The following is a 26,954-nucleotide window of genomic DNA, read 5'->3' as shown; positions in this document are numbered from 1 at the left end:
CTCCTCATCTCCCTTCTCTCCCTCACTTAACCATTCACTGTTAATGGTTTAAATATAGTATCTAGTTCATTAATTTGCATTTTCTAACACGGTATAATGAAAAATAAATCAGTTACTTCTCAATTCAAAGCACTTCTCTGGTTACATTGTGAGTATTTACATAGGATTAGAGAACTTGACTCACTGCTTCATCTGATATATTTTCTCTTACAACTCTTCCATCTTATGTTACTCTTTCTGTTCTACGTGCTTTTGTATTTCCTTTTTATTTGGCTTTTTCTATTTGGATTATAATAATTTTGCTTTTGTTTTCTACAGAGTTTTGGAAGATATATGTGCCAATTTCTAATTCAACCACACTTTAGATTCAAAACCTAACAACCAGTTAAGTTTTAAAGGTCGTAACAATTTTAAGATCATATCAGAGGCATGATCTGATATTTTCATCTATTTAAGATGAAAATTTAATCCACCTTTCCTCCCCATAATTTTCCCCACCTATTGACTAATCCCCTTCTTGGTCTTTTTTAATATATATAGAGTGTGATTTAATTTTAGATTGTTGAATTCTTGGTTTGACATAATATGCCACTGTCATTTTTGACATTTGTATGCACTGTTGTAAGTGATTGGTGTCAGTGATCAAAACTAGGTAAAGGCTACATTTCATCTTTTTGAGTTTTCTTAAATTTTATTTTAACCACTCAACCCCCTTGGCAGTAGAACAGATATGTTACAGAGAAGTAATTAACCTGTATCTAACAGATATCAAGAGAATATGTCCGGCCATAGATTATCTAAAGCTAAGAGTCCCAGCTCTTGACACTCTGAGATCTTTAGTTTTTTAAAGTGTCAGATTTATGATTTCTCCAATCAGAAATACCACCATCAGGATCTGTTTCTTCATTATAATCATCACAGATGTGCTTAATGATTAGATATGGGTTGCTAACTCCCACAGGTTCCTGTAACTTTTGGGCTTCCTCATCAAATGCCTATTTGTACAGCCCTAGAACCAGTCGTTTACATTTGGGAGACCTCAAGACTTCAATTTTCTTTTACTTTTTCAGTAATAAGAGTTTTCCTTCAAATAAATTTTTATTTTTAAGACAACGAAATGTGTGCTGTATTTTATAAGAAATCTTATAATATTTCATAAGAATATTTTGTAGGAATATTTCATAAGAAATTTTAAAATATTTCATAAGAAAAACTTACGAAATATTTAACTTCATATATGTGCTGTACATAAATGACATTTTCAACCTTTTTTATTGCAATAACATTTACATAAAATAATGGCACTCATCTTAAGCAGATGAGTCTGACAAAGGTCAAAACATTCACACCATCACAATCAGGATAGTACTCCAAAAGGTCTGCAGTCTATCCCACCTTCCTTTGAAGTCAGTCAACTACTGCTCTGCTTTCTGTCACTATAGATTAGTTTTGTCCGTTCTGGAATTTCATAAAAATAGAATAACATAGTAGTATGCACTCTTTTATGCCTGGCTTCTTTTATTCAATATGTTTTTGAGATCCATCTGGAATTTGTTTCTATTTTTTGCTGAGCAACATTCTGTTATATGGACATACCACAATTTGTGTAACAATTCACCGGTTGATAAGCCCTGGGCTGTTTCCATTTGGGGTGATAATAAATAAAGCCACTAAACATTTATATGCAAGACTTTGTATCAACATACATTTCATTACCTTAAAGTGAATTACTGGGTTCTATGGTAACTCAGTGTTTAACTTTAAAAGAAACTTGCTAAATGTTTTCCGAAAGGGTCACACCATCGTACATTCCTGCCAGCAATACATGCAAGTTCTACTTGTTCCACTTGCTCAACAAGTTGTTTTTATTTAGTGGTGCTTTTATATTTCAGCCATTCTGGTGTGTATGTAATGGTATCTCATTATGACTTGATTTGCATTTTCTGATGATTAATTATGTTGGGTAACTTTTCATATGTTTTTTGGCCATTTGCATATCTTCTTTTGTGAAGCATATATTCAAATTGCTTGCCCATTTTTACTGGGTTGCTTGAGTCATTATTTTAAGTGTTCTTTATATAGTCTAGGTATAAATTCTCCACTCTGAGATATGAACACTGTAGAGTTTGATTCCTAGTCACAGTTACCTTCTCCTGACCTATGACCTATGACAGTTATGCTACAAGGTTTCATACAGCACTATTCATGATGACTGCTATAATCTAGTTCTCTCAATTCTTTGTTTATATTAATCTCGATGTATATTTATAGGTATTAATCTCTGTTTATATTAAATTTTTATAACAAATGATAGAAGTTTTTCTTTAGGACATTGTAAAAAAGTGGCATAAAGTTTTATGAATTAAAATTTCCCCATTCTTTTCTCTCTGCTTATGACAATTACATCTTACAATTTCAGCTTTGACCATTTTTCCTTGACAATTACATTCAGCGATGGCAGGTAATTGCTGCCCAAGTTAGAAACAAGAAAGTTGACTCCCAGAAAGTTAGAGTGAAATGGATTTTGTGGTTTAATGTTTATTATATTTGCATTTAATATTCAATTGATGTTTAATATATTAATATTAAATTAATGCATTCAATAATTTAATATTGAATTAACACATAAAACTAGGAACCATTCTCTTAACAAATAACATTTTTTCTATTTTTCTTGTGGCCCTACATTTATTGCTAAAATAAATCTAGTTATTGAACCTTAATTTAGAATGAAACACAATGCATATTTAACACTTTTGCATAGTCTATATAATTCATGATCCTTTTGGAACACTTTAAAAGCAGTAGCTGCAGAAACTCAGCCTGGAGGAGAAATATTAGTTAGCAAACAGCTGTTAGAAAAGTTTATGATAAAGCAAGAAAATAGTTTGATTTCCAACATACATGGGTATGTTTATATAAAAATATTTTTTTCAAAGGACTGGTTATGCACATAAGAATTAACATAAGCACATACTAATAAAAATGGGCAGCACATATGATACTAGGTCTAAAGTATCTATGACACCAGTTTAACAAAACAAGAGTTGTTACACCTTGCTTTCCTAGTGAGAGCTGGACCCCCTGACTATCAGCAAGATACAGTTAACATCAGGACTCTAGCTATTGGGGTCACGGCTTTTACAAGGCAGAAATGAGAAACACTTATTATCTGAAACAGTCTCTGGTGCTGAGCTCCTTCCGTTGTAAACCTCATAGGCAGCTGACGCTACAGGATGAACTAGAGATGCCTTAATGATGACCGTCTAAGGTCATTGAAGGAGCCTAGGTAAAGACTAAAAAAGTGGCTCCGGGTAAGACAGGAACCCTACTTCTCTTGCAGACGTTCACAAACACACGCATATTGCGATTTATGTAACACTCTATCTTTTTTAATTAAGAAACGTTACATTAAAATTGGGAAAACTGGCCCATTCCCCTCTCCTAATCAGGCACAAATCTTGGTATTGTTCAGGATACAGTTCTTCTTGGAGGTTACCGTAGGAAGTACAGTTGTCCCACGGTATCCACAGGGCATTGGTTTTAGGACACCTGCGGATACCAAAATCCATGGATGCACAAGTCCCTTATATAAAACGGTGTAGGACAGTGGCCCTCCATACCCGCAGGTTCTGCATCTTCTGACTGGTTGAATCCGCCAATGTCCAACCCACGGAGGACCAACCATATCTATGCTTTTAAGCCACAAACATTTTTTCACTTAATTATTTTCAGTCTTATTCCCTGTATGCATTGATTCTTGTTTTCTTCTTATTGAAAGGCATTACTCAAAAGCACTTTCCAGGAGGTCTTTGTGTGTTAAACTTCTGACCCTTTGTATGATTCCAAAATACGCTTGTCACGCTCATGTTTAAGTGTTGCAGTTCTATTTTACTGTCGAGAAATCCGATGTGCATTCAATTCTTGTTCTTCTGCGAGTCATCTTCTCTTTCTTTTAAGAAGATTTTAGACTTTTTTCTTTGTCTCCATTGTTATTGAATCTCAAGATGTGTTTATTTCTCTTATCTAACTTAATTAGTGTGAAAGATTTTTCATAAAGATAACCTCAGTAAGTTATCCTTCCATGTTTGCTGCTTTGCAATGTGTTTTCTGTTGTTGTTGGGTTTTTTTTGTGGTACGTGGGCCTCTCACTGTTGTGGCCTCTCTCGTTGTGCAGCACAGGCTCCAGACGTGTGGGCTCAGCGGCCATGGCTCACGGGCCCAGCCGCCCCGCGGCATGTGGGATCTTCCCGGACCGGGGCACGAACCCGTGTCCCCTGCATCGGCAGGCAGACTCTCAACCACTGCGCCACCAGGAAAGCCCTGCAATGTGTTTTTAATGCTCCTCCTTTCAAGAGGAAGAGTTTATTTCTCCATCCCTAAATCTAGGCTTGGCCATGTGATTTATTTTGTTAATAGAATATTAGCAGACGTGATGCAAGTTAAGCCTTGATCAGCACATGCACATTCTGCCCTGTTTTGCAGCTTTCAGAATCCCCAGATTGTGTGAAGGTGTGAATGAGGCTGAGATAGCCCACTGTAGAGACCACATGGAAGACAACCCAGGGGGTCTTGGTTTACAACTTGACACCTGCCAAAAATGTGAGGGAGGGCTTCCTAGGCTGAGTTCCAGCCAATCTGACAGCCAACTGTAGGTCCACGAGGGAGCCCCAGAGAGGGCAGCAGTAAAACCACCCCAGGTAAACTTCTTTGAGGGTATTAGCTATTTCTTGCAACCATCATCCAAGTCCTATAGGACATTTTCAGCTTTTCAAGAAATTCCCATTATACTTGTATTAATATGCATATCACTATGTGATCTAGTTCTTTGTAAATTTATCACTATCTATAATTATATCTTTAACATATTTTCCTTTACTTTTATTGTTGGATTTGTCTCTAGAATATAAAGTCAATTTTTCTTGCTAATGGCTACATCCTCTGAGCCAAAACAGTCTCTGACAGAGTAGGTTCTCAACAACTAGGTTGAATTAATATTAAATTTCAATAAATATAGTAAGTAAATTAGATACATCTGCATCTGGAGTCTTTATTACTACATGAGTCTACTTTTTTTTTATGAGTCATTTTTTAAAAACAAGTTCCCAAATTAAAAAAAATTGTTTCTTTAAATTTCCGTTACCATTCTCTGAGACAAATATTATTTTCTCCTTTTGTAGATGAGGAAAATACAGCTCATAGTTTTAGAACCATGCTTAATGTCACACAATTAACAACTCAGGGAGCATTTTGATATGAGATCTGTCTGACTCCGAAGCTGTCTCTCAATAGATCATTTTGCTTTTATGAGGGCTTGAATTTACTGTGTGACTACAAACTTCACTATTTTATCTCTCTATTTCCAGACATAGGAAAAATATGGAAAAAGTTTTAGAAGAGTACAGATTGCAAAAATAGTGAAATAAGTCAGAAAGAGAAAGACAAATAGTGTATGACATCACATATGTGGAATCTAAAAAATACAACAAACTAGTGAATATAACAAAAAGAAGCAGACTCACAAACACAGAACTAGTGATTACCAGTGGGGAGAGGGAAAGGAGAGGGGCAATATAGGGGTAGGGGAGTAAGAGGTACAAACCATTGGGTGTAAGATCGGCTACAAGGATATATTGTACAACATGGGTAATATAGCCAATATTTTGTGATAGCTGTAAATGAAAAGTTACCTTTAAAAATTGTATAAAAATTTTCTTAAACAATGGGATTGTGGGAAATTCTCTGGCAGTCCAGTGGTTAGGACTCCACACTTTCACTGCTGAGGGCCCAGGTTTGACGCCTGGTCGGGGAACTAAGATCACACAACCTGTGCAGTGTGGCCAAAAAAAAACAAAAAAAAACCAAATGGCATTGTGGAGCAAAGAAAAAAATACAGAAATATTTTCTGCCATATGATTCAAGAAATTAAGATAACATTTATTCAATGTATTTAATGATTTGCTGCTAATTTTACATGAAGTATTTTATTTCTATGCTTTCTATAAATATGCATAGAATAAAGGAGCTTTTTGTCCCTGGAATGAAATATAGTATCCTGGCACTTAATAAGGGTAGCACAATGATGAGAGTTGAATTCTATTACTATGTTCAATATTCACAAAATAAAGATTATTAGGGCAAAACTGAAAAAGAATAGTGTTCAACTAAACTTATGCTATTTCTTGATGTCTTTTATCACATAAAATTCCGACATCTTATTTCTTTCTTTTTCTCTCTAGATCCCAGATAGTCATTTACCCTTCTCACTCATTCAATTCCATTTAAGGAAAAATATAAACACTGACACTATGAAAAAAAAAGAATATCACTCTTTTTATTAGTGTGCTGTGATGTGGATTTGCTCCTTATAAATTTTCCCCAAACTTTTTCCTTAGTGATGAAATATTGTAATTCAAATAAAAAATATATAATTTTCATTATTATCACAATGCTTTGGGCTTTGCCAATGGAGAACTAAACAGGTTTCTTCTGCATGTTTTCTAAATGTCTCCAGCTGTGTTTCTCAGAATCAGACCAGACAATGGCTAGACAGACAGTCACATCAAAGTGGCATCTTATACACAAAGAAGACTCCCTCCTCCAGCAGCCCCTAACAGAGGGTCTGTGAGCATGAGATCATGCCAGTGAATTCTGTTTGCCTTGCTTTTTTCTTTATTTTCTTAACCGGGAGAGTGTTTGTCCATGAAATGGTTTGGCAAGGTCTGTTATTCCAAAGGCTTTCTTAAACTAATAGTCCTGATTTCAAGCCTCAGAAGAAAAGCAATTATATTTGAATGTAGAGTATCCTCTACTATGAATTGGCAAATTACTTTTTCTTTTTAAGAAAAAGTTAATTCTAAATTCTAGATTCTAAATTCTTTTTCCTACTCCCATTTAGGTCCAAGTATGATACTATCTGTGAAAATCCTATCGAATTGGTTATTTTTGATCAAAAGTATAATATTATTTGGGGTTGAATGGGTGCCTCAGTTCTCTGAAAAGCTCTCATATAGCCCAGTTTCATTAGGGAACACCCTGGAAAGGAGAATCAACAGCGGATTTGTTTTCCTAAGCTCACTACCTGTTAGGAACTGTCAAACACGCTTGTTCTCCATACAAGCCATTTGGAATGTTCACTTCCAAAATAACTGGACTGAAATTAGGAAAAAAATGTTCCCATCCCATTTCGTCCTTTTTTCCCCATCCGACTCTCCCTGCAAAGTGACTAGGCTCTATGGCTAAGAAAATAGTCTCACACTCACAAGCTGTGAAGGGTAAAGAAAATCACTACTCAAAATGTAATTCACTTGCCAATCACAATTCACTACTTGAACAACCAGCTATTGATTCATCTAATCTTATTCTCACATTCACAGGGACATTTTTCTAAAGCCTGAAGGCTCTTGAGCAGATTCTTCTTAAACTAGTACTTGCCATTGGCAGATGAACCACAATTTTTAGCCTACACGGCTTTGTACGTGCTGCCCTTTTTTTCAGGAATACCCACTTTTATTCACCTGGTTAATTTCTATTGAACCTCATCTCAGGTACATCATTCCCAGAAAACTTTCTTGCTAACTCTTCACTCTAGTCATTCCTGGTAGATGCCACCTAGTTGTTCTCAGGTGGTGGTTACACTGATATAATATATTATACTTGCATTTGACTTGTTAATTCATCAGTCTCCCATTGTGAGCTCCTTGAGGATAAGTGCTGTGTTTTGCCCATATAATCAACCCCTAATACAGTGTCTAACACATTTTATGGTCAATAAATTTTTGCCACATAAATAAATTAACGAAAGAATTATTAATACATGAGCCAATTAATGCAAAAATTATTTATTCCAGATGACATATTCATTTTTGGTGGACCTTCCAACGTTCATTGTCTACCATCTACCTGACAGCAATTTTCCTCGTGCTGGCAAAGGATTAACCCCTCCTACATTTTCAGCCATGTGGATTTGTGGGAACTGGTCCATGAGGACAAATGTAAGCCAAGGAAAGGCTTAAAACAATTTGGATTCTACTGAGAGCCAAAGGAACTTCTTCAGGGATATGCGTGTGACCTACTCAGAGCTAGTGAGGATTTGCAATAGTTTGAGGGAAGGCGAGATTCTTTTCTTTTGCAGAACCTGTTGAAAGAGATTATTTTTGTTCTGATGCACATCATCAAGGAAAAATGAATGCAATCTCAAGAGCTACTGGTGACAACTGTGTGATGAAAACAGGAGAACATGCCGAGAATGGAATGTAGAAGGAGAAAGGAGAGTCAGGAAATGGCAAGACAAGCCAGATCCTGCTCACATTATTTAAGCCTGGGGGAAAGATGTCCTTAAAGTTAGATGTCCCCGGGCTCTTCAGTTAGGAGGGTTGATAATATTTTTTTAATTGTTTGAATAGTTTTCTGTTCCTGCAACTTAAATAGTTCTTTTTACTTAAGGGGCTCAATTTTTTCCATCCAAAACTTACTTTAGCTCAATCTCTCATCTGGAAGAATATCTCATTATTTGCTTTAGATCTCCCGTAGTGGCGTAATAGCAGCAGAGTAGAAACGACATGGGTTTTGAATTCAGATAAACGACATTTTGTCTAAGTTCCACCTTTTATCATCTGTGGACACTAGGCAAGTCGTTTTACCATTCTGGGGCTCCTTTTCCTCAACTGTACCTATCTTAGAAGTTGCTGGAAGACTGAACCAGATAAACATATTGAACATTTCTAACTTCATGCCTATGATTTCAAAGGTCATAAAATAACCTAAATCTTGTGTTTTTTCCCTTGTTAGTAAGATATCCTCACTAACTTTAATGGCTTCATGGGAATTCTGACATCTCGTTGTGACATCTCAAACTTCTCAAGCGTCAGCACCGTCTTCATTCGACAACTACCGGTTACCATATTACACCATGAACTCATCACTATTCAGAGCAGTTCATCCTATTATGTCTTCCATTCTCTTATTCCAGCGTCTTTGCCTGTCCTACCACTCACATCTTCACATCACAGTTTTGCCTTTATTGTAAATGCCAGCTCATCAACTTTCCCAAGTCCATGTCCACACTCCACATTCATTGCTCTTGATAACATGTCTTTGTTTAGTTCCACTTGCACTTATTGAGCACCTACTGTATGCCAACTTCAGACAGACATAGCTGAGTAAGACATGGGTTCCTTACCATCTAGAACAGATTCTAAATTAGATAAATTTAATAAACAGTCGAAAATGATGAGAGAGAGATGTGTGCATGGGATGATACAGGTGCACGCTGAAAAAGAAACTAGTATGGAAGCAATCAAAATAGGAGGCAACTGTAATCATCCTGGGAAGAGGTGACAGTGCTTGACTCAAGGTGGTGTGAATGGAGGAGGTGAGACACTGACAGAATTAATAATCTCCTCTTCATACCCTATTGGAAATTCTGCCTCTTTTTTTTCTTTTTTGGCTTAAAACAACAGAAATTTCTTCTCACACAGTTCTGGAGGCTGGAATTCTGAAATCAAGGTGTTGGCAGGGCCTTGCTCCCTCTGAAGGCTCTAGGGAAGAATCTTTCTTTGCCTCTCCATTCTTTATTCTTATGGATCTCCTGTCCCTCATTACCTGGTAGAAGAATGTACCTCCAGGTGCTTTCTTCCCAAAATAAAACAAGTAGTCACACTATGCTATCATTTTCTTTAACCCAATGGACTATTCTCTTGAAATACTTCTGTATTTTGACCAAATAATGTTTACCTTTGTAATTTTCCTGAAAGCATAAGGCTCATTTATAAATAAAAAGGTCAGAAAGATCAAAGTTATAGGTATATACACAATGGTAATAAATGAATTGTCAATTTATTTGTAATCACTCTGCTAAAAATTGCTACAGTTTTCCTTTCAAACTGTTTTTATCCAACATTGTCACTCACAATGAAAATGCTTAATGAACAGATCTATCATGAAAGCATGCAAAATATGCTTTTATTTAAAAACTAAAATTGTTGATTGCTATCATATTTAACAAAACATCCTGGAGGTTATCTATGTTCCCAAGTGGCAGACATATTTTGTATCCCATATACTATGAAACAGCATGCAGAAACCACTTATATTATATCTGAAGAACATGTAATTTAGCAATTACATTTTGGAGTGCATGTTCTCCTACATAAACTCAAATATTATTAGGTGATGGTCTGCTTAGTTTGATGCTTCTACTTTACCAAAATTATTAACTTTACTCAGATCCCACTACGCATCAGGAAAGGCATGTAGCGTTAAAACGACAGAGCCCTGGGAGCTTCCGGGAAGATGACGGAACAGTAAGACGCGGAGATCACCTTCCTCCCCACAGATACACCAGAAATACATCTACACGTGGAACAACTCCTACAGAACACCTACTGAACGCTGGCAGAAGACCTCAGACCTCCCAAAAGGCAAGAAACCCCCCACGTACCTGGGTAAGGCAAAAGAAAAAACAGAGACAAAAGGATAGGGACGGGACCTGCACCAGTGGGAGGGAGCTGTGAAGGAGGAAAGGTTTCCACACACTAGAAGCCCCTTCGCGGGTGGAGACTGCGGGTGGCGGAGGGGGAAAGCTTCGGTGCCGCTGGGGAGAGCACAGCAACAGCGGTGCGGAGGGAAAAGCGGAGAGATTCCAGCACAGAGGATCAGTGCCGACCGGCACTCACCAGCCCGAGAGGCTTGTCTGCTCACCCGCCGGGGCGGGCGGGTCTGTGAGCTGAGGCTCGGGCTTCGGTCAGAGCGCAGGGAGAGGACTGGGGTTGGCGGCGTGAACACAGCCTGAAGGGGTTAGTGCGCCACGGCTGGCCAAGAGGGAGTCCGGGGGAAAGTCTGGACCTGCCGAAGAGGCAAGAGACTTTTTCTTCCCTCTTTGTTTCCTGGTGCGCGAGGAGAGGGGATTAAGAGCGCTGCTTAAAGGAGCTCCAGAGACGGACGCGAGCCGCGGCTAAAAGCGCGGACCACAGAGACGGGCATGAGACGCTAAGGCTGCTGCTGCCGCCACCAAGAAGCCTGTGTGCGAGCACAGGTCACTGTCCACACCTCCCCTCCCGGGAGCCTGTGCAGCCCGCCACTGGCAGGGTCCTGGGATCCAGGGACAACTTCCCCAGGTGAACGCACAGCACGCCTCATGCTGGTGCAACGTCACGCCAGCATCTGCCACCGCAGGCTCGCCCTGCACTCTGTGCCCCTCCCTCCCCCAGGCCTGAGTGAGCCAGAGCCCACGAATCAGCGGCTCCTTTAACCCTGTCATGTCGGAGTGAAGAACAGAGGCCCTCCAGCGACCAAAACGCACAGGCGGGGCCAAATCCAAAGCTGAGCCCCGAGGAGCTGTGCGAACAAAGAAGAGAAAGGGAAATCTCTCCCAGCAGCCTCAGGAGCAGCGGATTAAAGCTCCACAATCAACTTGATGTACCTGCATCTGTGGAATACGTGAATAGACAATGAACCACCCCAAATTAAGGAGAGCCGTGTGGATGAAAGGCTCTTGGTGCTGCAGCCAGGGGTCAGTGCCGTGCCTCTGAGGTGGAAGAGCCAACTTCAGGACACTGGTCCACAAGAGACCTCCCAGCTCCACATAATATCGGACGGTGAAAATCTCCCAGAGATCTCCATCTCAACACCAGCACCCAGCTTCACTCAATGACCAGCAAACTACAGTGCTGGACATCCTATGCCAAACAACTAGCAAGACAGGAACACTAGAGGCTGCCTAAAATCATAATAAGGCCACAGACACCCCAAAACACACCACCACACGTGGACCTGCCCACCGGAAATACAAGATCCAGCCTCATCCACCAGAACACAAGCACTAGTCCCCTCCACCAGGAAGCCTACACAACCCACTGAAACAACCTTAGCCACTGGGGACAGACATCAAAAACAATGGGAACTACGAACCTGTAGCCTGCAAAAAGGAGACCCCAAACACAGTAAGATAAGCAAAATGAGAAGGCAGAAAAACACACAGCAGATGAAGGAGCAAGATAAAAACCCACCAGACCAAACAAATGAAGAGGAAACAGGCAGTCTACCTGAAAAAGAATTCAGAATCATGATAGTAAAGATGATCCAAAATCTTGGAAATAGAATAGACAAAATGCAAGAAACATTTAATAAGGACCTAGAAGAACTAAAGATGAAACAAACAATGATGAACACCACAGTAAATGAAATGACAAATACTCTCGATGGGATCAATAGCAGAATAACTGAGGCAGAAGAACGGATAAGTGACCTGGAAGATAACATAGTGGAAATAACTACTGCAGAGCAGAATAAAGAAAAAAGAATGAAAAGAACTGAGGATAGCCTCAGAGACCTCTGGGACAACATTAAACACACCAACATTCGAATTATAGGGGTTCCAGAAGAAGAGAAAAAGAGAGGGACTGAGAAAATATTTGAAGAGATTATAGTTGAAAACTTCCCTAATATGGGAAAGAAAATAGTTAATCAATTCCAGGAAGCACAGAGAGTCCCATACAGGATAAATCCAAGGAGAAATATGCCAAGACACATATTAATCAAACTATCAAAAATTAAATACAAAGAAAACATATTAAAAGCAGCAAGGGAAAAACAACAAATAACACACAAGGGAATCCCCATAAGGTTAACAGCTGATCTTTCAGCAGAAACTCTGCAAGCCAGAAGGCACTGGCAGGACATATTTAAAGTGATGAAGGAGAAAAATCTGCAACCAAGGTTACTCTACCCAGCAAGGATCTCATTCAGATTTGATGGAGAAATTAAACCTTTACAGACAAGCAAAAGCTGAGAGGTCAGCACCACCAAACCAGCTGTACAACAACTGCTAAAGGAACTTCTCTAGGCAAGAAACACAAGAGAAGGAAAATACCTACAATAACGAACTGAAAACAATTAAGAAAATGGGAATAGGAACATACATATAATTACCTAAACGTAAATGGACTAAATGCTCCCACCAAAAGACACAGATTGGCTGAATGGATACAAAAACAAGACCCATATATTTGTTGTCTACAAAAGACCCACTTCAGACCTAGAGACACATACAGACTGAAAGTAAGGGGATGGAAAAAGATATTTCATGCAAATGGAAACTAAAAGAAAGCTGGAGTAGCAATTCTCATATCAGACAAAATAGACTTAAAGATAAAGACTATTAGAAGAGACAAAGAAGGACACTACATAATGATCAAGGGATCGATCCAAGAAGAAGATATAACAATTGTAAATATTTATGCACCCAATATAGGAGCACCTCAATACATAAGGCAAATGCTAACAGCTATAAAAGAGGAAACCGACAGTAACACAAAAATAGTGGGGGACGTTAACACCTCACTTACACAAATGGACAGATCGTCCAGACAGAAAACTGGTAAGAAAACACAAGCTTTAAATGATACAAGTGACCCTGTATATTTAATTGAAAAAAGACATTCCATCCGAAAACAGCAGATTACACTTTCTTCTCAAGTGCACATGGAACATTCTCCAGGATAGATCACATCTTGGGTCACAAATCAAGCCTCGGTAAATTTAAGAAAATTGAAATCATATCAAGCATGTTTTCTGACCACAATGCTCTGAGATTAGAAATCAATTACAGGGGAAAAAAATGTAAGAAACACAAACACATGAGGCTAAACAATACATTACTAAATAACTGAGAAATCACTGAAGAAATAAAAGAGGGAATCAAAAACTACCTAGAGACAAATGACAATGAAAACATGATGATAAAAAACCTATGGGATGCAACAAAAACAGTTCCAAGGGGGAAATTTATAGCAATACAATTCTACCTCAAGAAAAATCTCAAATAAACAACCTAACCTTACACACAAAGGAACTAAAGAAAGAAGAACAAACAAAACCCAAAGTTAGTAGAAGGAATGAAATCAAAAATATCAGAGCAGAAATAAATGAAATAGAAACAAAGAAAACAATAGCAAAGATTAACAAAACTAGAAGCTGGTTCTTTGAGAAGATAAACAAAATTGATAAACCTTTAGCCAGACTCATCAAGAAAAAGAGGGAGAGGACTCAAATCAATAAAATTAGAAATGAAAAAGGAGAAATGACAACGGACACCACAGAAATACAAGCATCATAAGAGATTACTACAAGCAACTCTATGCCAATAAAATGGACAACCTGGAAGAAACGGACAAATTCTTAGAAACGTATAACCTCCAAAAATGAACCAGGAAGAAGTAGAAAATATGAACAGACCAATCACAGGTAATGAAGTTGAAACTGTGAATAAAAGCCTTCCAAAAAACAAAAGTCCAGGACCAGACGGCTTCACAGGTGAATTCTATCAAACATTTAGAGCAGAACTAACACCAATCCTTCTCAAACTCTTGCAAAAAATTGCAAAGAACACTCCCAAACTCATTCTACAAGGCTACCATCACCCTGATACCAAAACCAGACAAAGTTACTACAAAAAAAAAGAAAATTACAGACCAATATCACTGATGAATATAGATGCAAAAGTCTTCAACAAAATACTAGCAAATGGAATCCAACAACACATTAAAAGGATGATACACCATGATCAAGTAGGGTTTATCCCAGGGGTGCAAAAATGCTTCAGTATACGCAAATCAATCAGTGTAATACACCATATTAACAAACTGAAGAATAAAAACCATATGGTCATCTCAATAGATTCAGAAAAAGCTTTCGACAAAATTCAACAACAATTTATGATTAAAAAAAAACTCTCCAGAAAGTGGGCATAGAGGCAACCTGCCTCAACATAATAAAAGCCATATATGACAAACCCACAGCAAACCTGACTCTCAATGGTGAAAAACTTGAAAGCATTTCCTCTAAGATCAGGAACAAGACAAGGATGTCCACGCTCACCACTATTATTCAACATAGCTTTGGAAGTTCTAGCCACTGCAATCAGAGAAGAAAAAGAAATAAAACGAGTACAAACTGGAAAAGAAGAAGTAAAACTGTTGCTGTTTGCAGATGACAGGATACTATACATAGAAAATACTAAAGATGCTACCAGAAAACTACTAAAGCTAATCAATGAATTTGGTAAAGTTGCAGGATACAAAATGAATGCACAGAAATCTCTTGCATTCCTATACACTAACAGTGAAAGATCAGAAAGAGAAATTAAGGAAACAGTACCATTCACCATTGCAACAAAACGAATAAAATACCTAGAAATAAACTTACCTAAGGAGGTAAAAGACCTGTACTCAGAAAACTATAAGACACTGATGAAAGAAATCAAAGATGACACAAACAGATGGAGACATATACCACGTTCTTGGATGGGAAGAATCAATATTATGAAAAAGACTACACTACCCAAAGTGATCTACAAATTCAATGCATTCCCTATCAAATTAACAATGGCAGTTTTTACAGAGCTAGAAAGGGAAATCTTAAAATTTGCATGGAGACACAGAAGACCCCAAATATCCAAAGCAATCTTCAGGAGAATAAAACAGAGCTGGAGGGGTCAGGCTCCCTGACTTCAGGTTATACTACAAAGCTACAGTCATCAAGACAATATGGTACTGGCACAAAAACAGAAGTATTGATCAATGGAACAGGATAGAAAGCCCAGAAATAAACCCATGCACCTATGGTCAACAAATCTATGACAAAGGAAGCAAGGATATACAATGGAGAAAAGACAGTCTGTTCAATAAGTGGTTCTGGGAAAACTGGACAGCTACGTGTAAAAGAATGAAACTAGAACACTCCGTAACAACATACACAAAAATAAACTCAAAATGGATTAACGACCTAAATGTAAGACCAGATACCAGAAAACTCTTAGAGGAGAACATGGGAAGAACACTCTTTGACATAAATCACAGCAAGATGTTTTCTGACCCACCTCCCAGAGTAATGGAAATAAAAACAAAAATAAACAAATGGGACCTAATGAAACTTAGAAGCTTTTGCACAGCAAAGGAAACCATAAACAAGACGGAAAGACAACCCTCAGAAGGGGAGAAAATATTTGCAAATGAATCAATGGACAAAGGATTAATTGTCAAAATATATAAACAGCCCATGCAGCTCAATATTAAAAAAACAAACAACCCAATCAAAAAATGGGAAGAAGACCTAAGTATACATTTCTCCAAAGAAGACATACAGATGGCCAAGAGGCACATGAAAAGCTGCGCAACATCACTGATTATTAGAGAAATATAAATCAAAACTACAATGAGATATCACCTCACACCAGTTAGAATGGGCATCATCAGAAAATCTACAAACAACAAATGCTGGAGAGGGTGTGGAGAAAAGGGAACCCTCTTGCACTGTTGGTGGGAATGTAAATTGATACATCCACTATGGAGAACAGTATGGAGGTTCCTTAAAAAACTAAAAATAGAATTACCAAATGACTCAGCAATCCCACTACTGGGCATATAGCGAGAGAAAACCATAATTCAAAAAGACACATGCACCCCAATGTTCATTGCAGCACTATTTACAATAGTCAGGTCATGTATGCAACCTAAATGTCCATCAACAGACAAATGGATAAAGATGTGGTACATATATACAATGGAATATTAGTCAGCCCTAAAAAGGAATGAAATGGGGTCATTTGTAGAGACGTGGTTGGATCTAGAGACTGTCATACAGAGTGAAGTAAGTCAGAAAAAGAAAAACAAATGTCATACATTAATGCATATATGTGGAATCTAGAAAAATGGTAGAGATGAACTGGTTTGCAGGGCAGAAATAGAGACAGATATAGAGAACAAACGTATAACACCAAGGGGGTAGGTGGGGGTGGTGGTTGTGCTGTGATGAATTGGGAGATTGGGATTGACATATATACACTAATATGTATAAAATAGATAAGTAATAAGAACATGCTATATGGAAAAAGTAAATAAAATAAAATTCAAGTCTAAGAAAAAGGATTAAACACAACTTATTACATTTTGAGAGTTAAAAATCAAATGAGGTATCTCTGTTTAAAATTAGCTTGATGTACATTATTTTCAAGTAAAATCCATAAAGATATACTTTCTATTTTTAATGTTATTATGGCTTGACTTAACATTTTTATCACATTACATAGCTAGAAGTTACTTATGTAAAGAAGAAAGAGCATATTAATATATCAGAAGTATATAACTAAAATACTGTTGTTTGCCATTGATAGGTTTCTGGGGAGTCCCAGTATATAGCATTGCCATCTCCACTCAAGTTCTAAACCCACTGGGAAATAAGAAAATCGAGTAAAGCACCTGGGGCCAAAGTATCGCCAATCATTAAGGTGATATTGGAGAATGAGACTTATTTCCAAGGACAAATAGATTTCCTAATCCCAAGCACCAGAATTAATCCAACTTACTCTCAACCATGGCAGTGCTGGCAGAATTATAGTAATAATAGTACAGAGAAGGCTGCCCCTGGAGACGACGTCCAGGTTCCAGAATAAAGGGAGAGGAAAGGGCTGAGCTATACATGCCCAGTTAATATTCCCAAATTCAGCAACCAGCTTGTCCTTCCACCCATCTTTTTGCCCTCAACTCCCTGTCCCAGGGAAAGGGGGCCTGAAGATGGAGGGAAGCCAGAATTGTTTTGCTAATAGCTCTCCCTTCAGTGAGAGGAAACATCAGAAGAAGAGAAATCACTGCTTCAGCTTTGTGCAATATATTTTAAAATTTGAAATTCTAAATGATGAGCAGTTAAAAAAGTAAACAAACCAATAACCTATATCTGGTAAGCCAAGAAAACATGAGGAACTACTTGGAAAAGTTAAGGATGACAAGGAAATTCAAAGTTAATAATTATAGTGTAACAGTAAATAGAAGTATAAGCTAAGAAAAGTTAACTTTTTTCTTTTTTTATAATGGCTGTACATACAAACACAGGGGCAAGGCTGGTATATTTGACAGATAAAACATCTCATTTTTAAAGAGCTCCATCTTCTCGGCAGCAAAATTATTTTCAGTAATAAATCCTAATATGAAATCAATAATAACTGTGGGAAGAAAATAAATGCAGAATTTAAAATTTTATTTTAACTTTGTATATCTAGATTTACCTATCTATATCACATATATGCATGCATCTTCTATATATACATAATATCATTCCATTAAAAAAAGTAAAACCAAATATTATAGTAAAAAAAGGATTAGATGAATACTTTTTAATTAATGTATTTTTGACAAAGTAGGGAAAAAATCTTATACCTACATATTGAGCTGTCACAGTAATAAATAATAACAATATTGTGATTATCAATGACTTCATGAATATGGATTTTGTTTACATATTCATGTTCAAAAGGCAATATAGCCAGATTTTTGTCAATCTATCTTCACTCATAGCTGATTGAAAAAACTATTTTATTAATGTTTATTTAATTAATTTATGAAGCACCAAATATACAAATAAGGTTAGAAAGGTGTTAAAATAAGTTGGGTAGCAGTTAATGAAAACCCCCTTTTACACTGAATTTCAGCATCTGCAATATTATTGAAGGCCTTATTTCACCAGGATTGATTGTAGCAGCTTTCAAATGCCTTTGCACTTGAAAAAATTTCACTAAAATGTCTACACCAGAAAAATTCATCATAAATCTTGATTACATTCTGTAAAAACTTCCAAATTTTTTCTTCCTGAAAATATCAGAGGAAAAGATTAAACGATGACAAACTGACATTATTTGGTCCACCTTTTTAGAAAAAAACATTCAATTTTTGGTAAAAACAATGACTACATTCAACTTAGTCATCTTTATTTCTTCTGGCAATGTAAGAGCATCTTTTATCATGTCTAATGATTTTCTTTAATATTTGTGTCCTTCTTCTCTGTAAATACCAATTTCCTTACATTTTATTCTTGCATGGCTAACATTCTTCAGAGATTTTGTCCATCACTAATCATTGGGGAATAATTTTAGATTTTGTATTTCACTCTTCAAGGCTAATTGTTTGCAAATATTTTTGTGTTTACAGAAAATGTCAAAATTTAAATAACTGTAGTTCTGTTTCTTAGTATTTACAATTAGCATGCTATTGTTGTTTATTTCAAATGTCTAAACATAAGCATATGTAGTACCACAGAATTGGAGGTACTGACAGGACGCAAAAGTAGTTCAAATGGTTCCAAACCATTATAAATTTACTCTGGAACCTAATGCAAGCTTGGGTGTTGGGGGCCTTCTTTATAATTTCTTCCCAAAGTAACAATGCTATTAAAATATAAATAATTAAAATGTGATAATTTCAATCTTATAGATCTGAAGTTGTTTTTTATTTATTTATTTTTAACATCTTTATTGGAGTATAATTTCTTTACAATGGTGTGTTAGTTTCTGCTTTGTAACAACGTGATTCAGTTATACATATACATATGTTCCCATCTCTCTTCCCTCTTGTGTCTCCCTCCCTCCCACCCTCCCTATCCCACCCCTCTACATGGTCACAAAGCACCAAGCTGATCTCCCTGTGAAGTTTTTATATATTACATATATAAAAATAAGACATTAACCTCAGCAATTGTTTAAAATATGGATTAACAAACGGTTTCTTTAAAGAGCCAGATAGCAAAAATTTTAGGCTTTTTGCAGGCCAAAAGCAAAACTGAAAGTAATTTGTAGGTCGTTGCATAACAAGAGAAAAAAAATTTTTCACAATTTTTTGTCAACCACTTAAAAATGTATTTATATTATGTTATATTCTGGATGTGGGCCATAGACCATAGTTTGCCAACCCCTCCCTGTTTAGAGCTTAGGCAAACAAAAACTTGAGAGTGATGAATATTTTAAGCATTGACATTGTTTAGAATGCCAGGGCAATGTAATTTTTTAAAATATACAGTCAGTTTTATTTTTTTTTATTTATCTACAGAAAATGCAATCCCTGTTATTGTTTGCAATTAAACAACTTCTATAGGGCTACCATTGGATATCAGTAAGAGGGCAATGGAAACTGGCTTTTTTAAAACATTTAGCCCATAGAATATGATCCCTCTCTCTCTCTCTCTCTCTCCCTCTGGCTCTTAACTTTCTGTCTCTTGGTGGGTCATTGTTTTGTTTTGTTTTCATTATCAGAGTACCTAGTAAACTACTAATAAAAGATGCAAAGCAAACTGAAAAGGTCAGAAAAACCACAGCTTAATAAATGATGGCTCTATTTTTTTTTTTTTGCCTCTTAGTTAATATTCTCTGAGTTTAGTAGAAAAATCCTTATGCTGTACTTGAATTCAATAAACTCAGAATGTGGGTTCATCTCACTCTGAATAATCCATATCACTACACAAAAAGAAACGAGGCAGAATATTCAGTTGTTATAGATAGACTACTTTTAGTAAATAATCTCTTTAAATTGTTTTAATGTAGGATTTAATATGTGCTAAATCTGTTAGCCAAATAATAGTTATTTGCCTATTATTTGCTGGCAATAATATGAGTGCAAAATGCCCATGAGTCTCCAATAGAAAAAAATTGTTTAAAACTGTGGATAATATTCACAACCTGCTGTTGAATGAAGAGAGAAAACAGATGTCTTTTAAGTCTTTTTACCTCTGAGGTTCTATGACACTGTTATATAATGTCATCAACTGGCAAATTAAAAAAACAAATTATCAGTATAGTATTAGATTATGAACCATTTATAATTGTAACAGAGAAACAAATGAGAGGAAATTAAAAGTACAATAAATACTAAAGTCTGACAGACTAAATCAAGGAAGCTCATTGGTCTACTTCCCTTTTTGAATATCTAAATAAACAAATATGCACTTTTAGGGCAAAGTAAATGAATTGGTTTATTTTGTATAATAACATCCTAACACTGAAAGGGCTAGGAGTAGAGGTTGAATGGCCCAGGCAATCACTTTTGGCAAGTTTCACCTCTTAGCCTAAAAAAATCGCTAATCATCCATTGTTAACGAATTTTCCTCATTGCAATTTAGGAATAATTCAAACACTGTGTAAATATGTTCAGTAGAGACTTTAATAAACAGCTTCCTATATGAAACTCAGGTTTGATGTAGTAACAAAGGGAAAACGTGAAGGTGTTTAGATACCTCATGGGAGAGTATTCTCAGGACATAGACATATTAATAAATCAACTGTTTGTCAAATTATGTGTATATTAATCAAAACCAGAGTTGAGTCTTAAGACACATGAAAAGCATTTCACAAAGAAACTTTTTTAAATTAACCTGTTTCATGTTTTAAATAGATGATTCAAGTCATAAAAAAAATAATTCTAAGAGTTTAGGATTTTTTTTGAAAATGTAACAAAGATTAAGAACCTAAGGAATTGATCTCTGGTCTTTTGCCTCAGCTGGAAATAACCCTAAACCAGGGGTGAAAAGCAAGCCACATTCACTCACCGCCTGGTTTTGGAAATCAAAGTTGGGGAAACTCAAGCATACCCATTCATTTACACATTGTCTCTGGCTGCTTTTAAGCTACCACAGCAAAGATGAGTTTTTCTAACAGGTTGCATGGCCAAAAAGTCTAAAATATTTACTACCTGGCCCTTTACAGGAAAAGTTTGCTAACCACTGGCCTATACTAACAAATTCAATTTTTGAAAAAGGAAATAAACACTACAAGGACATTAAAAGTGAAGTGGGATAAGTTACTTTACAAATTGTCATCTTTGTACTATAAGCATACGACATTCCTGACACATGTATTAACTACCAACATGATATTTGTGTCCTAATGGGGAAAAGAAACTGGAATCTCTGAATCCATATGCAGGTTGGGGTTCCCCTTTTTATATTCTTAGATCCCGACTATTCTGTTCTCTTCTAAGAATCAACTTTTCTGATCAAAAAATAATCAGTACCTTAAATCCAAGTCTCCATTCTACATAGTTCCTTCCCAGTAAAAGCAGAGATGGTTATGCCACTGTTTTAAGGTTTTCCAGTTTATAAGATGTTGGAAATTTCCTAAATCTGAAGCTCCCTCTCTGTGGTGATTCATAATAATAATATGCTCTGAATAATCTGTTTGCTGTAGTATAGCAATGTGGTAGCCTGGGTCTAAACTGTTCCAAAGAGTTGAGAAAATATAACCTAAGTCTGAGAGTACCCAGAGGAACAGATACGTTAGCTGCAGCTGTCTTGAAAAGAATTGAGAGATACAATTTTGGTTTTTATAAGGTAAGTAAATATGACTAATAAACTTGAGGCTCTTGCATAAGATTCTACTTTACAGTCACAAGCACCCTGGTGAGGTACTAAGAGGTGAAATCCTGCCAAGCTCGTTGGATATTAACAAACCTTACTCATAACACAATTTTGCTATTTAGATCTCTTCTGGATCACACCAAAAAGACATTTCCCCCTGGATGAGAATTCAAATGAGATTTGTTTTCATCCACGTGTGGGACTAGATTCAGCTCAGGAAATAAAGTGACTGGGTTAAGATGCAGACTGCTTGGCTGGCTTTGGATTTCACGGCTAGAAAATGGTAGCAAATAACTGGAAAGCAAGGAGCAACTAAAGTAATGCCTTAGTTGGTGCCAAAGTTTACTGGGTCTAATAAATCAGAAACAACAACAAGGTGACAGCAAGGGAGAATATCACCTACTTTATTGGGTGTGGGTGGAAGTCATATTAATTTTTAGCTGGCACTGGAAAATAACATAAATTAATATTATCTTTAAAGGTATAACAGAAGAACTGTGAATGGGTAAACTGAATTTTCTTTATTTACCTATGTTACCAATTGCCTATCAATTTAAGGCAGTGAATAAAAAGGTACTGGGCTTCAATAATCACATGCTCCTCTAAGCTCAATTTAGATTGTGTTATCTTCTATCTGAACTTCTTTTTCCTTCCTCTGTTATTTAGTTTTAAGAGAAGATTCATGAAAGATAAGCTGTGAGGGTTGACAGAACTATATCATATAATGCATATTCATATTGTAATTATTAATGAAATAAATTTTGCTATTTATCTCTCATGAATTTACACTGACATTATAATGCAGCCATCCCTCAGTGGGGGTTGGTTCCAGAATCCACCACGATACCAAAATCCATGGATGCTCAAGTCCCATAACCTGTATAACCTGAATCAGATACAGAGAAGGGAGTTGGGGTACAGATGGATGCCCAATTTGACTAGAAAAAGAACAAGTAGGTCAAAGTTAGCAGAACAAAGGAAATAAAGACATGAGCAGAAATAAATAAAACAGAGAATAGAAAAATAATGGAAGATATTAACAAAACTGAGTTGGTTCTTTGAAAAAATTTAAAAAATTACAAACTTTTACCTAGACTAACCAAGAAAAAAGAGAAAAGACTCAAATAAGATCGTAAATGAAAGAGTAGAAATTACAAACAACACCACATAATTACAAAAAATCATGAGAATACTATGAACATTTATACACCAACAAATTGGACAATCTAGAAGAAATGAATAAATTCCTAGAAACACACATCCTACCAAGACTAAATCATGAAAGGTAGAAGAGGTGTGAACCCGAGATAGTTTTTTCATAATCATGTTACAAAGCTGTATAATGGAAAGAGCACTAAATTTAGAGACAGGTTTTGTTGGGGTTTTTTTTGGTAAGGGAGGTCTCTTTTAGTTTAATATTACTTCCAAGAACTGGAAACATCTATTACATTATTTGAAATTTAGTTTTACTTATAAAAGATGGAGATAATATCTATTTTACAGGCTTGCTGTGAAGATTAAGTGAAATGATATTAAAGCAACTTGAAAATAAATACGATAAAAATGACATAATTTAGGTCTTATATTCCATTAATTTCTCAAAAGTAGTTACTCATTTCCAAGAATACAAGACAAAAAGGCAATTCATCTAAATAAAGAAAATAATAATAAACAGGCTAGCCCAGATTTCTTCATAGCAACATAGAATGCCAAAAGACAAGTAGGAGTGCCTATGAGTGAAAAAAATTATGACTCAAGATATTACAAGTAACCACTATGACCATTAGTCATAAAAGCAATGAAGAGATACAGGCATACCTTGAAGATATTGTGGGTTTGGTCCCAGGCCACTAAAAATGGTGCATACTGCAATAAAGTGAGTCTCACAAATTTTCTGGTTTCCCAATGCATATAAAAATGTTTACACTGTAATGTAGTCTATTATGTGTGTAACAGAATTATGTCTAAAAAATATACATACCTTAATTTAAAAATACTTTATTGATGTAAAATGCTAAACATCATCTGAGCCTAAGCAAGTGACAGTCTTTTTGCTGGTGGAGGGTCTTGTCTCAATACCGATTCCTGCCGACTGATCAGGGTGGTGGTTGCTGAAGCTGGGGGTGACTGTGACAATTTCTTAAAATAAAAGAGCAATATTCTCAAAGGCTAGGTAACTTGGAAAATTCAATATCTAAGAATGTGTCTTTTTTAAAAGTGCCATCCAATTATCAAGGTAACTAAGAGTCAAAGGTAAATAAATGTGAGGGAAAAGTCATCATACAATGACGGGATAAATCACTGAACAGTTTGAACATGGAAGTATGGGAATTACAGTTATAAAAAGAATGTAAATGTTTAATATCTTAACAATGTAACACTGTCAATATAAATTTAAAAATCAAGGTATGAGGGACATAACTCTGTGGTAATTTTATATCAGTTCAGTAAAAAATTTAAATATGGTGTTTAATAAACATAACGATTTAAACTTGTTAATAGTTTTCATTGACTTTTTCTAACCCTACAAGTATGTTTTAAAAAACAGTAAGTATTTTAGTGAGAATATATTTATAAGAAGATCAATATTTCCTTGAATTTTACTCTGGGTTTTTCCATCTGTAAAACTAAACATATTTTCTTTGAAAATATCAAGATTAAATATGATTTCACTTTTATGCATTTTTTATGAAAAAACGTATTTCTACCTTAACATATTTTCTTATAAAGTCTGCAAACTAATTCCTCACTTTTTCAGCTCCAGGGCTGATGCCCGCCCACTAATGGATGAAGCCAAGTCCTGGGGTTAGTCCTCCCCCACTGGCACCAAAGCCATGTCCTAGATTCTGGCTTCAGGGCCCAGGGTATCCCAAAGCTTGTGTTGGTCAGCTGGCGGATGGGGTGGGAGCCCAGCCAGTCCCAGGGTTGGTTCTTGCCTGCTGGCCAGTGGGCTGGGTCCTGCCATAGCAGGCTGTGGGGCTGCAGTTTTCCTGTGGCTGGTGCCTGCCCACCAGTTGATAGATCTGGGTCCCAGGGTCTCTGGCTGCAAGCCTCTGGGGTTCCCAGGTCTAGTGCCTGCACACTGGCATGTGATGTCAGTTCCTGGGCTTTCTGGTTGGTATGGCCATGTCCAGGGGCAACTGTGGGCTCAAGGGTTTTAATGCAGCCTGTCTGCTTGTGGGTGGGACTATGTGCTCACCCAGTTATTTGCTTGGCCTGTGGTGTCCCAGTACTGGTTCTGGCAGGCTGGTGGGTGGGGGCAGGGTTGCATCCCAAGGTTAATAAGCTAGAGGGAGGACTCCAAAGAAGCACTTGCTAACTCCAGTGTCCATGTGGCAGATCAAGCTCCCAAAAGTGGCTTCCAGCAGTGTCTATGTCCCCAGGGTGAGCTCCAGTTGTCTCCTGCCTCTCCAGGAGATCTCCAAGATCAGGAGTTATGTCTGACCCAGGATCCTTTCAAATTATTGCTTCTGCCCTGGGTCTTGGATCTTGTAGGATTTTGTGTGAGCTCTTTAAGAGTGGAGTCTCCATTTCCCACAGGCCCCTGGCTCCCACAAAAGCAAACCCTGCTGGCCTTCAAAGCCACATGTTCTGGGGGCTCATCTTCTAGGTGCAGGACTCCCAGGCTGGGTAACCCAATGTGAGCTCAGACCCCTTGTTCCTTGGGGAGCAACTCTGACTTTATAATTATTCTCCTGTTTGTGGGTTCAACCCAGGGGTATGGGTCTTGACTACACTGCAACTCTCCCCATCCTACCTGTCTCATTTTCTTTCCTTCTTTATATCTTTAGCTGTAGAAGAACTTTTACAGTAGGTTTTGGTCTTTTTCATCAATAGTTGTTCTACACTATACTACAAAGCTACAGTAATCAAGACATTATGATACTGGCACAAAAACAGAAAGACAGATCAATAGAACAGGATAGAAAGCCCAGAGATAAACCCATGCACATACGGTCACCTTATCTTTGATAAAGGTGGCAGGAATGCACAGTGGAGAAAGGACAGCCTCTTCAGTAAGTGCTGCTGGGAAAACTGGACAGCTACATGGAAAAGTATGAGATTAGATCACTCCCTAACACCATACACAAAAATAAGCTCAAAATGGATTAAAGACCTAAATGTAAGGCCAGAAACTATCAAACTCTTAGAGGAAGACGTAGGCAGAACGCTCTATGACATAAATCACAGCAAGATCCTTTTTGATCCACCTCCTAGAGAAATGGAAATAAAAACAAAAATAAACAAATGGGACCTAATGAAACTTCAAAGCTTTTTCACAGCAAAGAAAACCATAAACAAGACCAAAAGACAACCCTCAGAATGGGAGAAAATATTTGCAAATGAAGCAACTGACAAAGGATTAATCTCCAAAATTTACAAGCAGCTCGTGCAGCTCAATAACTAAAAAACAAACAACCCAATCCAAAAATGGGCAGAAGACCTAAATAGACATTTCTCCAAAGAAGAGATACAGACTGCCAACAAACACATGAAAGAATGCTCAACATCATTAATCATTAGAGAAAGGTAAATCAAAACTACAATGAGATATCATCTCATACCAGTCAGAATGGCCATCATCAAAAAATCTAGAAACAACAAATGCTGGAGAGGGTGTGGAGAAAAGGGAACCCTCTTGCACTGTTGGTGGGAATGTGAATTGGTACAGCCACTATGGAGAACAGTATGGAGGTTCCTTAAAAAACTAAAAATAGAGTTACCATATGATCCAGCAATCCTACTCCTGGGCATATACCCTGAGAAAACCATAATTCAAAAAG

The sequence above is a fragment of the Monodon monoceros genome, unplaced genomic scaffold, assembly GCF_005190385.1.
Source record: "Monodon monoceros isolate NGI ecotype Baffin Bay Population unplaced genomic scaffold, NGI_Narwhal_1 Super_Scaffold_15, whole genome shotgun sequence".
In the NCBI taxonomy this organism is placed as follows: domain Eukaryota; kingdom Metazoa; phylum Chordata; class Mammalia; order Artiodactyla; family Monodontidae; genus Monodon; species Monodon monoceros.
This window is presented reverse-complemented; position numbering follows the sequence as displayed.